This window comes from Berghia stephanieae, chromosome 1 (assembly GCF_034508935.2).
Source record: "Berghia stephanieae isolate SIO BIC M18660-M18661 chromosome 1, UCSD_Bste_1.3, whole genome shotgun sequence".
NCBI lineage: Eukaryota > Metazoa > Mollusca > Gastropoda > Nudibranchia > Aeolidiidae > Berghia > Berghia stephanieae.
The window spans coordinates 30,211,618-30,226,869 of record NC_088360.1 but is presented as its reverse complement, the minus strand read 5'-3'; positions in this window follow the sequence as shown (position 1 = coordinate 30,226,869).

Genomic DNA, 15,252 nt, shown 5'->3' with positions numbered 1-15,252 from the left:
CTGTTGACCAGGGACCCCTTGTAAAGCGCTTTGAGCACATTTAGTGGATATTGGGCTATATAACGCTCAATTTTAGATTATATATGCGTTCTATTATCTAATTTTTGTTCTTCAGGTATGGTTGATTCCGGTTTTGTGGATCTGAATCCAAATCTTTATTCGTTTTTCACCGTTAGGTCTGGATTTAAAAAGAAAAACAGCTCTCCATCTGACGATTAATAATAAACTTTTAGGGAGCTTTTAAGTATTGTGCGCCTATGTGGTCCAGTGGTATGACACTCGCTTTCGGATCGGAAGGTCCTGGATTCGAGCCTCGTATAGTTGAGTCCTTGGAAAAGACTCTTTATTCACATTCTCTCTCGTCCTACATGTTAAGTGTTGCTCTTGGCTAGGGAATCCTTGTAAAGTGCTTTGAGCACGTTTAGTGGATATTGCGCTATATAAAAGCTCATTTAAAAAAAACGTATTGTTTGTTAGTCGGCATTGATGTTTTCTTGAGTGAGTAATCAGAGTTGGCATTTACGTGGTTCATTTCTGGTTGAAATAGTGCTCAACATGACAGTATAAATAAAGAAAATGTGTGAAACTATACAAACAAAATCCACGAAAATAAAAGTTCTCAGATTTTACATAAAATGAGCGTGACATATATACATTAAGGTGTAGATTTTGTTCATTTCTACAGTTGGAATTGGAAGGAGGCTGTTGTCATTTTCTTCATTCTGGTTGGTGTCGTATATGTGACCCACGTTTCAAAACGGGATTATGTTGGGATGAACTTAGGACTAGAAATTTATTTCATAGCCACAAATATGAAACTTGGGGTTAATTTCTTACATTGCAAATAACTAAAAGTCTGTATAACTTATCATCTTTGTACAAATAATTCACTTTGCGGAGTCTGATTCATCCCGGCATATAACCGTTTTGAGATTATGGTTCCGTTGACGGTGTATCTTAACGAATCGTTTTTATACACCTCCGTCACGCATGCGCATCCCACCAAATTTCATTAGCGATATTGTGTTTCTGTATTTGGACATGGCGAAAGTATATTGTGACATCTGTAGGATGTTTTTGTTAATAAATTTATATAAAAATATTAATAATTTAAAAAATCGAAATATAAAACCAGAAAATAGAAGTTGCATTGAAGGTAAAATAATGTTTTAGAAAGACCTTATTAAATGTGATGAACAGTCAGGTGGCTCCGTAGCGCAGTGGACAGGCTGCCAGACTCTCACCTTGAAAGTACCGGGTTCGATTCCCTTTGTAGACGGTTTTTTTTAAATTTACTCTATTTTTGTTTGCTTTTTTTCTTTCTTTCTTTCTTTTTTTTTCAAAAACTTTTTATCATGTTTTTAAACAACTTCGATTTTAATTTTCTAAAATTATTTATTTATTTGAGATAAGTATTTGTGTGCCATGTTTCTTTTTACATTATTGTTATTATTCTTTAATTTATTATCATTTTATAAACGTACTTCGGTAATCACTAAGCAGCGTGCTAAAACTATTTAAACCTCATGGACGTATGCAGCAACATTTTCATTAATTTACCATCACCGCCAACGGAGGTGCATAAAAACGGTGCGTTTCTGTACACCTCCAATGGAGGTGCATAAAACGCCACCAATTAATAAATAAATAAAAGACGTGTAAAATATCTTCAAATTACGTGATCCAATATGTTTGGTTTATGAAGAGTTTACCGGAAGACGAGAAGAAACCTGCAGATTAACCCTATTGGTTAGACCTCTGTATTTACCTCAAGACTTAGAATCTTATACAACTGTATATCAGAATTGCTTTATAACGACAACTACTCGCGTCCCGTGTATTTTTTGTTCTCCATTTAATAATGGCATACAGCTTAATGTTACGATTAGAATTCCTACTGTCAATCCTCTGTCGCTAAAAAAATCTTTAAATAAATGTGGCGTTTAATTTTATCCAATAAAACTCTAAGATCTTATGGTCAGGTATTAAGGGGGGGGGGGGGAATAATCATAAACTGTCCACACCACATGCAAGAAGAGAGACACTCAAACATTCACTCCTACCATCTGAAATTATATCCTTGAACAACATGCCACGTGATGCTGCAGAATCAGGATGTCTCCAAAAGTTTGACAGAATTGTTTCCTTCAATGTGACAGATTAATAACGTCACTTGAGAGGAAAGTGCTATCTGTTTAGTTATTTTCTTGTATTTATGTGGATGTCAAATGTGGAGCAATCACCCATAAGAGGAAACAACCACATAATGAAGAGGGGAAAAAAGAAGTGAGAAGAAGAAAAAAAAAAGAGAAAGATAAGAAGAAAAAAGAAGAAGAAGAAGAAGAAGAAGAAGAAGAAGAAGAAGAAAAGAAGAAGAAGAAGAAGAAGAAGAAGAAGAAGAAGAAGAAGAAGAAGAAGAAGAAAAGAAGAAGAAGAAAGAAGAGAAGAGAAGAAGAAAGAAGAAGGAGAAGAAGAAGAAGAAGAAGAAGAAGAAGAAGAAGAAGAAGAAGAAGAAGAAGAAGAGAAGAAGAAGAAGAAGAAGAAGAAGAAAAGAAGAAGAAGAGAAGAAGAAGAAGAAGGAAGAAGAAGAAGAAGGAAGAAGAAAGAAGAAGAAGAAGAAGAAGAAGAAAGAGAGAAGAAGAAGAGAAGAAGAAGAAGAAGAAGAAGAAGAAGAAGAAGAAGAAGAAGAAGAAGAAGAAGAAGAAGAAGAAGAAGAAGAAGAAGAAGAAGAAGGAGAAGAAGAAGAAGAAGAAGAAGAAGAAGAAGAAGAAGAAGAAGAAGAAGAAGAAGAAGAAGGAGTAGAAAAAGAAGACGAGGAAGGGAAACAGAAGGTATTGTTCGTAAACTGCCTTTTCAAAATATACCACGTTGAAATTGTATACGACAACATAGTGGCCGTTGTGATAAGACTGGATCCTTCGTTTAGAGCAATTGCATGACTAGAAAGACTAATAGGCGCACGAATATGGGTATAGATACAATCACTGGATAAGAAAAATGCTAGCGCCATTCGTACTTACGTATGGGTGAATCAAAGCGTTATTCGTACGTACGTTCGAATAGACCCTAGCGTTAGTCGTACGACCCCGCTGGTACAAGTACAAGGTATGTTCAAGTTCAAGTTCAAAAACGTTTATTTTAGAATATATTTTCATCAACAAATCAAATAAGTAAAATCAATAATAAAGCAAGGCAAACAACGAAAATAATAATGATAATAACAGTAGTAGTAATAATAATAATAATAATAATAATAATAATAATAATAACAATAATAATAATAATAATAATAATAATAACAAACAACATGTCGAGCAATATCGAAAAATGTACAAATTGCATAGAAAAGAAATACAGATAAAATTATGAGACACCAAAATACAACCACATGCTCTCTTCCTTCTTGTTCACCAGAACAAAATTAAATGATATACAGTGGCGTATAGAAAAGCGGCATCAAGCAGAAGATAAAGATGGAATGTATAGATTCTGACATGGTGTGAACGATGCAAGGCCAGTCAACGAAGAGAAAATAACAAGTAATCACTCAACACTCTCAAAAAAGTCTTTGTCGACAGCACTGACCATACAGAGACACAAGATTGATGAATATGAATAATAAAAAATGCCAAAGCATGTAGCCTATCTTGTTGCCAAGAATCGTGGGAGGAAAAAATAAAGAGTCAACTTGTACAACATGAAAACATTGCTGATTGTCTTATTAGATTAGATGCACCCCAGGAAAGAAGAATTGTTATTTTTAATAACCCTCTCTCTCTCTCTCTCTCTCTCTCTCTCTCTCTCTCTCTCTCTCTCTCTCTCTCTCTCTCTCTCTCTCTCTCTCTCTCTCTCTCTCTCTCTCTCTCTCTCTACTCTACTCTTTCTTTTTTCATTCAAAACATCATTATCATCATCATCATCATCATCATCATCATCAACAACAACAACAACAATAAAATAATAATAATAATAATAATAATAATAATAATAATAATAATAATAATAATAATAATAATAATAATAAATAATAATAATAATAATAGTAAGAAAAGAAGAAGAAGAAGAAGAAGAAGAAGAAGAAGAAGAAGAAGAAGAAGAAGAAGAAGAAGAAGAAGAAGAAGAAGAAGAAGAAGAATATTAATCTAAACAACAATAACAAAAATCGTGAAAAAAAATATATATTTCATAATTCTGAGAACTCTTAGGCGGACCTTCCATAGACCACACACGGCGGCCACACACAACACACGAAACAAACGAATGTAACAATTAGAACACCCCCCCCCCCCAACCCTCCATTGACAACAAGACACTAAACTAGTCTGTCTTTGTTTGTTCGGGCTTTTGTGTTGTTGTTGTTGTGCGTCTTGTCAGGCTGGCCGACGAGAGAAAGAACATATTGAAGTTTGTGATCTGATTGATGATATTTAGTGAGAACTACTCATAACAATGAGAATAACGATCGAACAACAAGAAATTATAGAAGCCCTTCTGTCAGGCTGGCCGACGAGAGAAAGAACATATTGAAGTTTGTGATCTGATTGATGATATTTAGTGAGAACTACTCATAACAATGAGAATAACGATCGAACAACAAGAAATTATAGAAGCCCTTCTCCATAGGGAATGAGATTAGCGGAAGAGTAGCGTCCCTTGATTGGACGTCACCGGTGGAGAAGTTATTTGTAAACAAACCAACTACAAGCCATGCGCTCCAAATACAAAATTTATTATTCATATTTCTGTACAAAAATGCATAACGTTGATTATGATATGCATTTTTGTGCAGAAATATGAATAATAAATTTTGTATTCGGAGCGCTTGGCTTGTAGCTGTTTTTTTTTTTTTTTTTACAAATAACTTCTCCCCCGGTGACGTCCAATCAAGGGACGCTACTCTTCCGCTAATCTCATTCCCTATAGACAGCACAAACCATTCGTCACAAAAAACCATCATGTCGCCGTTTTCAGCATTGCACGTTTTTGTGTTCCCTGTGTGGTCAAGATGGACGACTACAAAAAGAAAGTTTTTGAATTTGTAAGAGACCGGTCCCTTCTTTGGGACCCAAAGAACCCAGGATATCACAAGGATCAACGACAACAGGTCTGGGAAGATATCAACCGGAAATATCTACCTGACGGTGAGCTTATTTTTAATAACAATAAAATTGGCGATGATGATGATAATAACGGTGATGATGATAATGATGAAAATAAGACAGTGATAATGATATCAATAATAACAATGCTAATGAAGATGATGATGATGATAGTAGTAGTCGTAGTAGTAGTAATAGTAGTAGTAGTAGTAGTAGTAGTCGTAGTAGTAGTAGTAGTAATAGTAGTAGTAGTAGTAGAAGTAGTAGTAGTTTTTGTTGTTGTTGTAATAGTGGTAGAAGATGAAGAAGAAGTAGTAGAAGAAGTAGTAGTAGTAGTAGTAGTAGTAGTAGTAGTAGTAGTAGTAGTAGTAGTAGTAGTCGTAGTAGTCGTAGTAGTAGTAGTAGTAGTAGTAGTAGTAGTAGTAGTAGTTGTTGTTGTTGTTGGTGGTGGTGGTGTTGTTGTTGTTGTTGTTGTTGTTGTTGAAAGCGTTGGTTTATCCCGGTTTCTGTAGCATGAAAGACAATAAAGTAGAAAAAAGTAGTTCTTCAGTGCCAATAGGCCAATGGAGCCCGATTTTATCCGTAAAACGGATAATAGTGGTTGCTTGCTATCCTGTGGATAGGATACTAGTCTCTCGAATAAGTACTTTCTGTCAGATTGTGACGTCCAATAGTATTTAGTTGATTTCTCCCTAAATTATCTGGCCACTTCTTATATTGTTTACTTTCCGGTTTCCTACTTCCGATTGGAGTAACAGTCACTTTGTCTTTGATTAAACTTCTAATCTTATCTTTCACTTGTCGTTGGCATTCCTTTCTTTTTAATAAAGTAAGATCGAAACATTCTAACATCTTACATTGGTGACCCCGACGTGATGGAAAGGCAAATTTTGTTTGGCTTAGCAGATGCTATCAAATCCACAGTTTCCCCGCCTACAGTAAACGCAGTGTTGTTCAAGTGCGACCGCATACCACCCTCAAGCTAACGGGATGGTTGAGCGATTTCACCGTGGTCTAAAAATTTCCTTAAAGCCTCGCCTCAACACCCCAAAGTTGATGGATGAATTACCGATCGTTTTACTCGGCATACGAACGACCTGGAAATAGGATCTGGACGCAGCGCCAGTTATATTTACTTACCGAACAAATGTTCGTGTACCAGGGCAATTCCTTCCCCCTCCTCATAAGGATACAATGGTTCCGGACAGCATCTTTCTTCAGGATCTTCAGAATAATCTAAGAAAACTATCTCCTCCACCACCATATCACACCACGGAACAAAACCGGTTTTCATCCCTCTAAATCGTCAGACGACTGACCATGTTTATGTTCGTCACGACTTTCACAGATGACCATTAGTCCGGCCATATGACGGACCCTTCCCGGTGGTTACCCGAAGTGAGAAATATTTCGACATAATGAGTGAGGAACGGAAAAACTGTACGAGTTTCAATTGATAGATTAAAACCAGCGTACTTAACCAATTCCGAAACATCCAATGAACCATTACATAATACAGTTCGCAACCGGCATGTTCCGCGAGCAAACGACAAGATCCACGGACCTGGTCAGTTGCCTCTGCCGCCAACTACTTCTAATAATACTACTACAAGTCACGGCAGAGTGGTACGGTGTCCTGCGAGGTACAGAGATAACTACACCACGTAGAGATCATCATTGTGCGTTCTTAGGGGGGAGTTATGTCGCGTCCAATAGTTTGTTTAGTTGATTTCTCCCTAAATTATCTGGCCACTTCTTATATTGTTTACTTTCCGGTTTCCTATTTCTGATTGGAGTAATAGTCACTTTCTCTTTGATAAAACTTCTAATCTTATCTTTCATTTGTCGTTGGCATTCCTTTCTTTTTAACAGATCCAGCTACCCAATCACTGCTGAGTGGACAGGGCGATCAGAAAATATGTCGACTGTACCCGGGATCGATCACGGTCCCTTTGCGTGTGAAGCGAGTGCTTTATCAACTGATCTATCGAGCCAAGAGGAACAATAGCAATTGCTTATTATCATAAGGATAAGACGCTTGTCTAATTGTGATGATGATGATGATGATGATGATAATGATGATGATGATCATCATCATCGTCATACGTGATGAAGAAAGTGTGTTGTTTACTTCGTGGCGCGTCTATCGATTCTGTACCGTTGATGCTGTGCGTCGATGCCGTGTATCCTATAGATAGAATGCGCTTGGCCAAGGAGTTCACAACATTGCCATCCGGAAGTATAACGGACCAACACACAAACACTGTGTAACCATGAACTAAACTGTATTAACCAGACTATAAAAGTTCATGGTTACACAGAGTTTGTGTGTTGGTCCCTTATACTTCCGGATGGCAATGTTGTGAACTCCTTGGCCAAGCGCATTCTATCTATAGTCTGGTTAACACATTTTAGTGAGAACAACTCACAAACGCGGATGGCAAAAACAATAACAAAGGCCTGAGCGACGTCATCTGCATACTATCTATTGAGGGATTTAGTGAGAACTACTCATAACAAATAGCTGTCTAAAACCAATAACAAAGATGATGTGCTGTTGATATCGTGTGTCCTATGGTGGGAGCGTTCAAAGCCCTTGGCATGTTATTTACCGACGTTCTGTGTGATGTGTACCTTGTGTGGTCGAAACAGGCACAGATTACACAGGGCCCTAGTAAGTCTGTGTGTAGAGGGTCGGCCTTACTATGAATTTCTAATCGCCGCCTATTTTATCCCAACAGGTCAACGCACAAAGTATGAGGAACACTATAGATAGAATGCGCTTGGCCAAGGAGTTCACAACATTGCCATCCGGAAGTATAACGGACGAACACACAAACTCTGTGTAACCATGAACTTTTATAGTCTGGTTAATACAGTTTAGTGAGAACAACTCACAAACGCGGATGGCAAAAACAATAACAAAGGCCTGAGTGACGTCATCTGCATACTATCTATAGATAGAATAAAGTTTAGGTCACTCGGGTCTTTGTTATTGTTTTTTTGCCATCCGCGTTTATGCGTAATTCTCACTAAAATATATTAACCAGACTATAAACGTTCATGGTTACACACAATTTTGTGTGTTGGTCCGCTATACTTCCGGATGGCAATGTTATGAGCTTCTTAGCCAAGCGCATACTATCTATAGATAGAATAAAGTTGTCGTCACTCGGGTCTTTGTTATTGTTTTTTGCCATCCGCGTTTATGAGTAATTCTCACTAAAATGTATTAATCAGACTATAAACGTTTCAGGTTACACATAGTTTTGTGTGTTGGTTCGTTATATTTCCGGGTGGCATTGTTATAGATAGTATGCAGATGACGTCACTCAGGCCTTTGTTATTGTTTTTGCCATCCGCGTTTGTGAGTTGTTCTCACTAAACTGATTAACCAGACTATAAAAGTTCATGGTTACACAGCGTTTGTGTGTTGGTCCGTTATACTTCCGGATGGCAATGTTGTGAACTCCTTGGCCAAGCGCATTCTATCTATAAAAGAATTCTGTTGTGATAACGATCGCTAAACTCGCCCACGGGTATGACTAGGGATTTCCATGTCACGAGATTCATGAGCACTACTCACGATTATTGCTATCTTGACTTCAAAATAAAACAGCAAAATGTACACTTTGTACACACTTGACATAAACATTTGTTACAATTTACTATTTGAAAGCCAGAGGCGTAGCTTCTTGTTGTGAATTCTTCAGTCTTAAAATCTGATTTTAAAACTGGATTAAACATGGACATTTGTCTGAGGGGAAAATTTACAAGTATTTCTCCAGTGAGGCGAAGCGCGGAATTCTTTTTCATGGCATGCGGGAAATAATAATAATAATAATAATAATAATAATAATAATAATAATAATAATAATAATAATAATAATAATAATAATAATAATACACATTTATACAGCGCTCACTCTCATGTAAAACACAAACTGGGCACTTTACAATATAAATTATCAATTTTGAGTGGGAAAAAAATTTAATTAAATCAAGGATTCATAGTGTCAATAAAAACAAATACAGTAAAGATGTGTCTTGAGATTCTTTTTAAAGGCAGGTAAAGACTTACACTCCCTCAGACCACGTGGTAGTTCATTCCAAATCTTGGGGCCGAAACAAGCAAACAATCTATCACCAAATTTTGTTCTTGGATCTTTTTTCCGAAATTTTCGTTTGGTCATTACATGATCTTAAAGTGTAATTTTCAAATTTACACATGACCACGTGATCTGTGAGATATGCCGGTGCTATACCAGTCAAACACTTATAAACAGGACACGCTGCTTTGTAATATGTGCGCTTTTCAATGGGCAACCAATGGAGAGAGGCCAACAAAGGGGTTGCATGATCAAATTTTCGTTTGCCAAAAACTAATCTTGCTGCACTGTGGTTCTAAACAAAGAAAATATGGACTTTTTATTCTTCACGCTGGCTAGAAAATTTCATCTTGTGATCAGAATGTGTAAAAGTCAAAACATGATCAGATTATAATGTTTTTTATTCCTCTGGATACACTTTTACGCTCGTTGGAGAAATATTTCATATGGGCATCCGCCATTGTTCCGATAGTTTAGAGCCAGTTACTAACTTACCATGCGTCATTACGAGGGAAGTGACGTTATGACTGTTGAAGTGTATTATGCATCTCTTGTATTTGAATACTGCAGTTCCTTTGAAAGGTTATACTGTACAAAACTTACAAGGAATCTGAGGTTAAAGACGTTTACATTCAGTGATATTTCACATTATTGTATTCAAAGCGCCCCCCCCCCCCTTCCCCGTTTTTTTTCCAGCGAACATAATTCAAGAATGGCGAACACGTAGCGTAATCGATGGGTGACCAGTGGGATCTCGTGACAACTTAGACCTCTATGAGATGTCTTGCTCCACAGTTGGTCGAGTGTTATGTCTTTGTGAAAGGCATTTCTCCTCGCCCTGTCGGAGACGGGCGTAAAAATTCGAAGACCCCCTGTTTTTAAACATTTATGTCTTTGTCCGAAAAATGTATAAACATCTAACGGGCTGCTTGTGTCGTCCAATGTATTATTTGGCCGTTGCCCACTAGGTAAGAGATATCGTATAAACGCCTCCTGTTTTCAATGCTGTGAACTACTAGATAAATGCTATCTATAATTAAACTATTTCAATCAACCCAAAATGATGTGCCAACTTTGTTATGATTATTTCCCCACGGGAAAGACAATCAACAAACCATTACTATAAAAAAAATTTAAAGTTTGAGTCATATTTTATTGCAAACGATGAAAAGGTCAAAGGAATTCGTTTTTGTGAGAAATCCGTTTGGTCTATATAGCACTATCGATATTCACAATTCGTAATGTCACATAAAATATAAGCCCGCATGCAAAAAAAATCACGGCTCCACATTTCGTAACTTTGGATGAATTTGCAATATTCCGTGCACACGGGACTTGGAACGGACTATACACAACAATAATACCTAAGAAATGTGCCTGGCAGCAATCCAACCTTTCCCCCCCCCCCCCCCCCCCTTCCCGCCCCTATACTCTCCCACATCCATAGTTGAGGGGGGAGGGGTAGGGAGGGAGACACAATTACCCTGGGATCCTGACTTTACAAAATAGAAAGGGTAAGCGAGGTAACCTTTATCAGTGAGAATTACTCATAAACGTGGATGGCAAAAAACAAAAACAATAACAATGTCCCAAGTGAAGTTAACTTCATTCTACTTATAGATAGTATGCAGATGACGTCACTCAGGCCTTTGTTATTGTTTTTGCCATCCGCGTTTGTGAGTTGTTCTCACTAAACTGTATTAACCAGACTATAAAGGTTCATGGTTACACAGAGTTTGTGTGCGATTAGAATGCGCTTGGCCAGGAGTTCACAACATTGCCATATCGGAGTATAACGGACAACACACATACTCTGTGTAACCATGACTTTTATAGTCTGGTTAATACAGTTTAGTGAGAACAACTCACAAACGCGGATGGCAAAAACAATAACAAAGCTGAGTGAGTCATTGATACTATCTATAGATAGTATGCAGATGACGTCACTCAGGCTTTTGTTATTGTTTTTGCCATCCGCGTTTGTGAGTTGTTCTCACTAAACTGTATTAACCAGACTATAAAGGTTCATGGTTACACAGAGTTTGTGTGTTGGTCCGTTATACTTCCGGATGGCAATGTTGTGAACTCCTTGGCCAAGCGCATTCTATCTATAGAAAACTGCGACAACCCGTGCCAAATTTCAATTGTATCACATGATAACATTGTGGGCTAGAGATTGGTTACCGACTTGACACGAAATGACATAGATCGTTATCATAGAGCCTGACATAAGAACCCTCTAGGACTGGCAGTTTGACGTAATCTTTTAGGTTTGTGTAGCGTCTAGTGAGTTGTCGTTAGTAAAGCTCATGGAAACAAGTTATTTCATTGGTTGAACTATTGAATACAACTCACGATTTGTTTTCTTTTGTTGAAAAAAGACTGGCATTTTGACGTCATTTCTTGGTCAGTGTCAGGCTATAACTTTGTGATGGTGACGCATAGATACAAATCATCTGCAATTGGATTCAATAGTCTGATGTCACGTCGCCCAGCCACGGCGGCCATCTTGGTTCTAAACAAAGAAAATCTGTACTTTTTATTCTTCTGCTGGCTAGAACTTTTCATATGTCTTGTGATCAGAATGTGTAACAGTAAAATCATGATCAGATTTATAATGTTTTTTTTTTTCATCTGGATACGCTCTTATGCTCGTCGGAGAAATATTTCATAAGGGCGTCCACCATTGTTCCGATAGTTTAGAACCAGTTACTAAGTTACCATGCGTCATTACGAGGGAAGTGATGCCATGACTGTTGAAGCGTATTTAAAACCCTATAACCACTTCAGAAGTTTCACGTCTCTATATCCAATTTGGTGATCATCGTCGTCTTTTGTGACGTAATTTTTATGACAGTATCAGTATAGCTGTCGTTAATTGGCTTCAACAGTCATGACGTCACTTCCGTCGTAATGACACATAATAACTTAGTAACTGGCTCTACACTATCGGAGCAATGGTGGATGCCCTTATGAAATATTTCTCCGACGAGCATAAACGTTTATACAAGTCTTTGACCACAAAAGAAAAAAAATCGTGAGTTGTATTCAATAGCTCAAACAATGGGATCACTTGTTTCCTTGAGCTCTACTAACGACAACTCACCAGCCGCTGCACAAACCCAAAAGTGACGTCAAACTATAAGTCTTGGAGAGTTCTTGTGTCAGGCTATAAAGTTAACGATGGCTACACGACAACTCTCAAAGCGCTGCCCAAACGTAAACTTGACGTCAAAAGATAAGTCTTTATACATCCTAGAGTCAGGTTATAAGTTAACGATGGCTATGGTATCAGGCCTTTAATTTGCGAAGGCTACGGCAATACGCTGTGACGTAATGTTTCTGGACGTGTCAAGCGTAGCCATCGTTAACGTATATATTGCCTGACACTAAGACGTACTAAGACCCATTTTTGACGTCATTTTTAGGTTTGTGGCCAGCCTAATGAAGGGGAGCGATCTATATTCATGTTTTCGTCCAACCTGGTCACCGATCACATGATCGGTTGGTGTACAACGATTGGACATTTCTCAATGTATCTAAACACGCTGCTTTTTTATGAAATTTGTTAACATAACCATGAGTCATGCTGAGTAAAATGACCAATTGTAACATTGGATATTTCTCAAACTGTGAACACTTTTTACTATGTGGGTCATTTTGAGCACCCTTTGCAATGTGACCAATGACCAACTCACGATTTGTTATCTTTTGTGGCAAAAGACGGGCATTTTGACGTTATAATTTGGTCAGTGTCAGGCCACAACTTTACGAAGGCCACGCTCTTTTCCGGTTAAAAACTCATTGGATGTGTGTAAACAGTCCTCCGAACAATTTATAACCAATGAAAAGGTTACATATTGAATCATAAGGTGGCATAACTATTTCAGTAGCAGAATATGTAGGCAGTTTCTTAGGATGACGAGGTGTGAAATATCGATGAAGGATGATATTTATTGCCGACCATCATTTTTTAGGCTAGAGAATAAGTTGCCATCACTCTAAAACCAGAAAATTAGTGAACAATGTATGTAACCAATCCACCGGAATATTAGCTTTAGATTTCTAACCTATTTAACAACATAGTGTCGTGTAGGACAAGCTGCCAGAAAATCTCAATTTATAAATAAATAAAATAAAATAAAATTCCTGTTATTCATCCCCAAGGGAGAAACTTGTCATTAGGGTCTATTCCAAGGGAAGACTGGAATAACCCAGGCGCCAGCCGCAGTACAGCGCCGCAAAGTGAGCTAGGGCGAGGTGACTTGCTCAACGCCACACAACGAGGCGAGTATCGAACTCGGTACCTTTTGGTTACGAAGCAAAAACTGAGCCACGCTGCCCCCTATTCTTGTATCCTGCGTTGGCGGCTTTGAACAAGTTCTCAATACTGCTGCGTGACCTTGAGAGGACGCATTGAGAGCCATTTCAAAATGTCAAATACAGGAGTTCAAAAATGGTATCATCATACCCCTCAAATGACCTCACCTCAATTATCTCTTATCAAAAAGTATGTTCTATTTTCGAACGATTGGTTCTAGAATTTAAATAGAATCGTCTAGATTAAAATTAAGAATTTTATTCTGGCGTCATTAATCGTCAAAAAAATCCATTTATATTCATACTGAATCATTGGGGTAGCTTTTATTTATTTTTTCAAAGATGTCACACTAAAGGTTTTTCACAATTATCTTATTAAATTTTATTTTATTAAGAACTGAATTCATATCACTCCTGTTATATTTCGGTAGGCTTAGATAAATTTTACCTTCTAATATTAGATCGTCTTTCCTTTTATAGCCTTCTTTCGAATTAATTTCTAATTAGTGAATACTTTTCGTTCTACATTCTGTCACGTAGCCACTTTTTATAAAAGCTGATAGGTCTAACATTCTACACTCACTTCTCTCTACAATCTATGCCGGACGGCCAGCCGCTCCATTCCTCATATATATTTGAAGATTTTTATCTTTTGGGACTTTGTGGATATATTATCTTCACCATCAAGACGCCGGAGCTTTTACCTTTGACGGTGTAATCCTAAACATTTTAAGGATCAAACCTGAGCCCGCTGTCGAGGAAATATCCGAATAACCCTTTCACAAACTGCCTGGAAGTGGAGCTTTACGAGCCTGAGCCCGTTATCGGAGGAATATAGAACCCACGCCTGTCAACTACCTGGAAACGTAACCTTAGGAACCTGACATTATGTCATCATAAGTTACGTAATATATTCACAGTTCTATTTGTAACTGGCACAATCACTATTTATCTCTTTTAATTAAATTTCATCTTTCCTTTTATTTCATCTTAAACAAATCGTTAATTGTTTTTCATTTATAGCAACTAGTAAATTCTGGGGCCTCATTCTACATATCTTTATACATAGTCGAGTAGCTCTTTACTCACTTGAGACCATGACAAAAGATAATAGCGGCTATTTGTCTGTTAAAGAATCAGGTTTTCTCCAAATCCGATGTGGTATGAAAATACAATCTTTTACACCGAGCCACCTATATAAATACATTTTATTCCTGACCAAGGTGAGACAATGTGAGCAAATAACTTTGTCTAAGGACTCAGCTTTTCACCGTGCACAGTAGGATTCGAACCCGAGTCCTACAGTTCACAAGAGGAGTTTTATACGCCTAAAACAAGTACTGCTTATAGATATTTATTTTTGTCTTAGGAAAAATACAACTCAATCGCATTGCTCTATGTGAAATTGCAAGCAAGCGGTTCAGATGCTTGTTAAAATGATAATTATTGACCGTTTTTCCTGTCGCAACGGGTTCGAATTTGAAGGGCAAAGCTTGTAACCCGACTGTTTGCTACGACAGCGATTGTAGCTATTATTGTCATTCCATTTCTCAACCAACAGGACTCGACATAATACACCCAATGAGGTCACTGTACCTTTGTGTTGGGAGAGACAATTTTGACTGACAAAATTGGTGAGTAATCAATCTACTTTGGCTAACTCCAAACAGAGAAGGTCATAATATAGAGCTCGCCTGTGCGTAGCTCATAACTTTTGCTAAAGA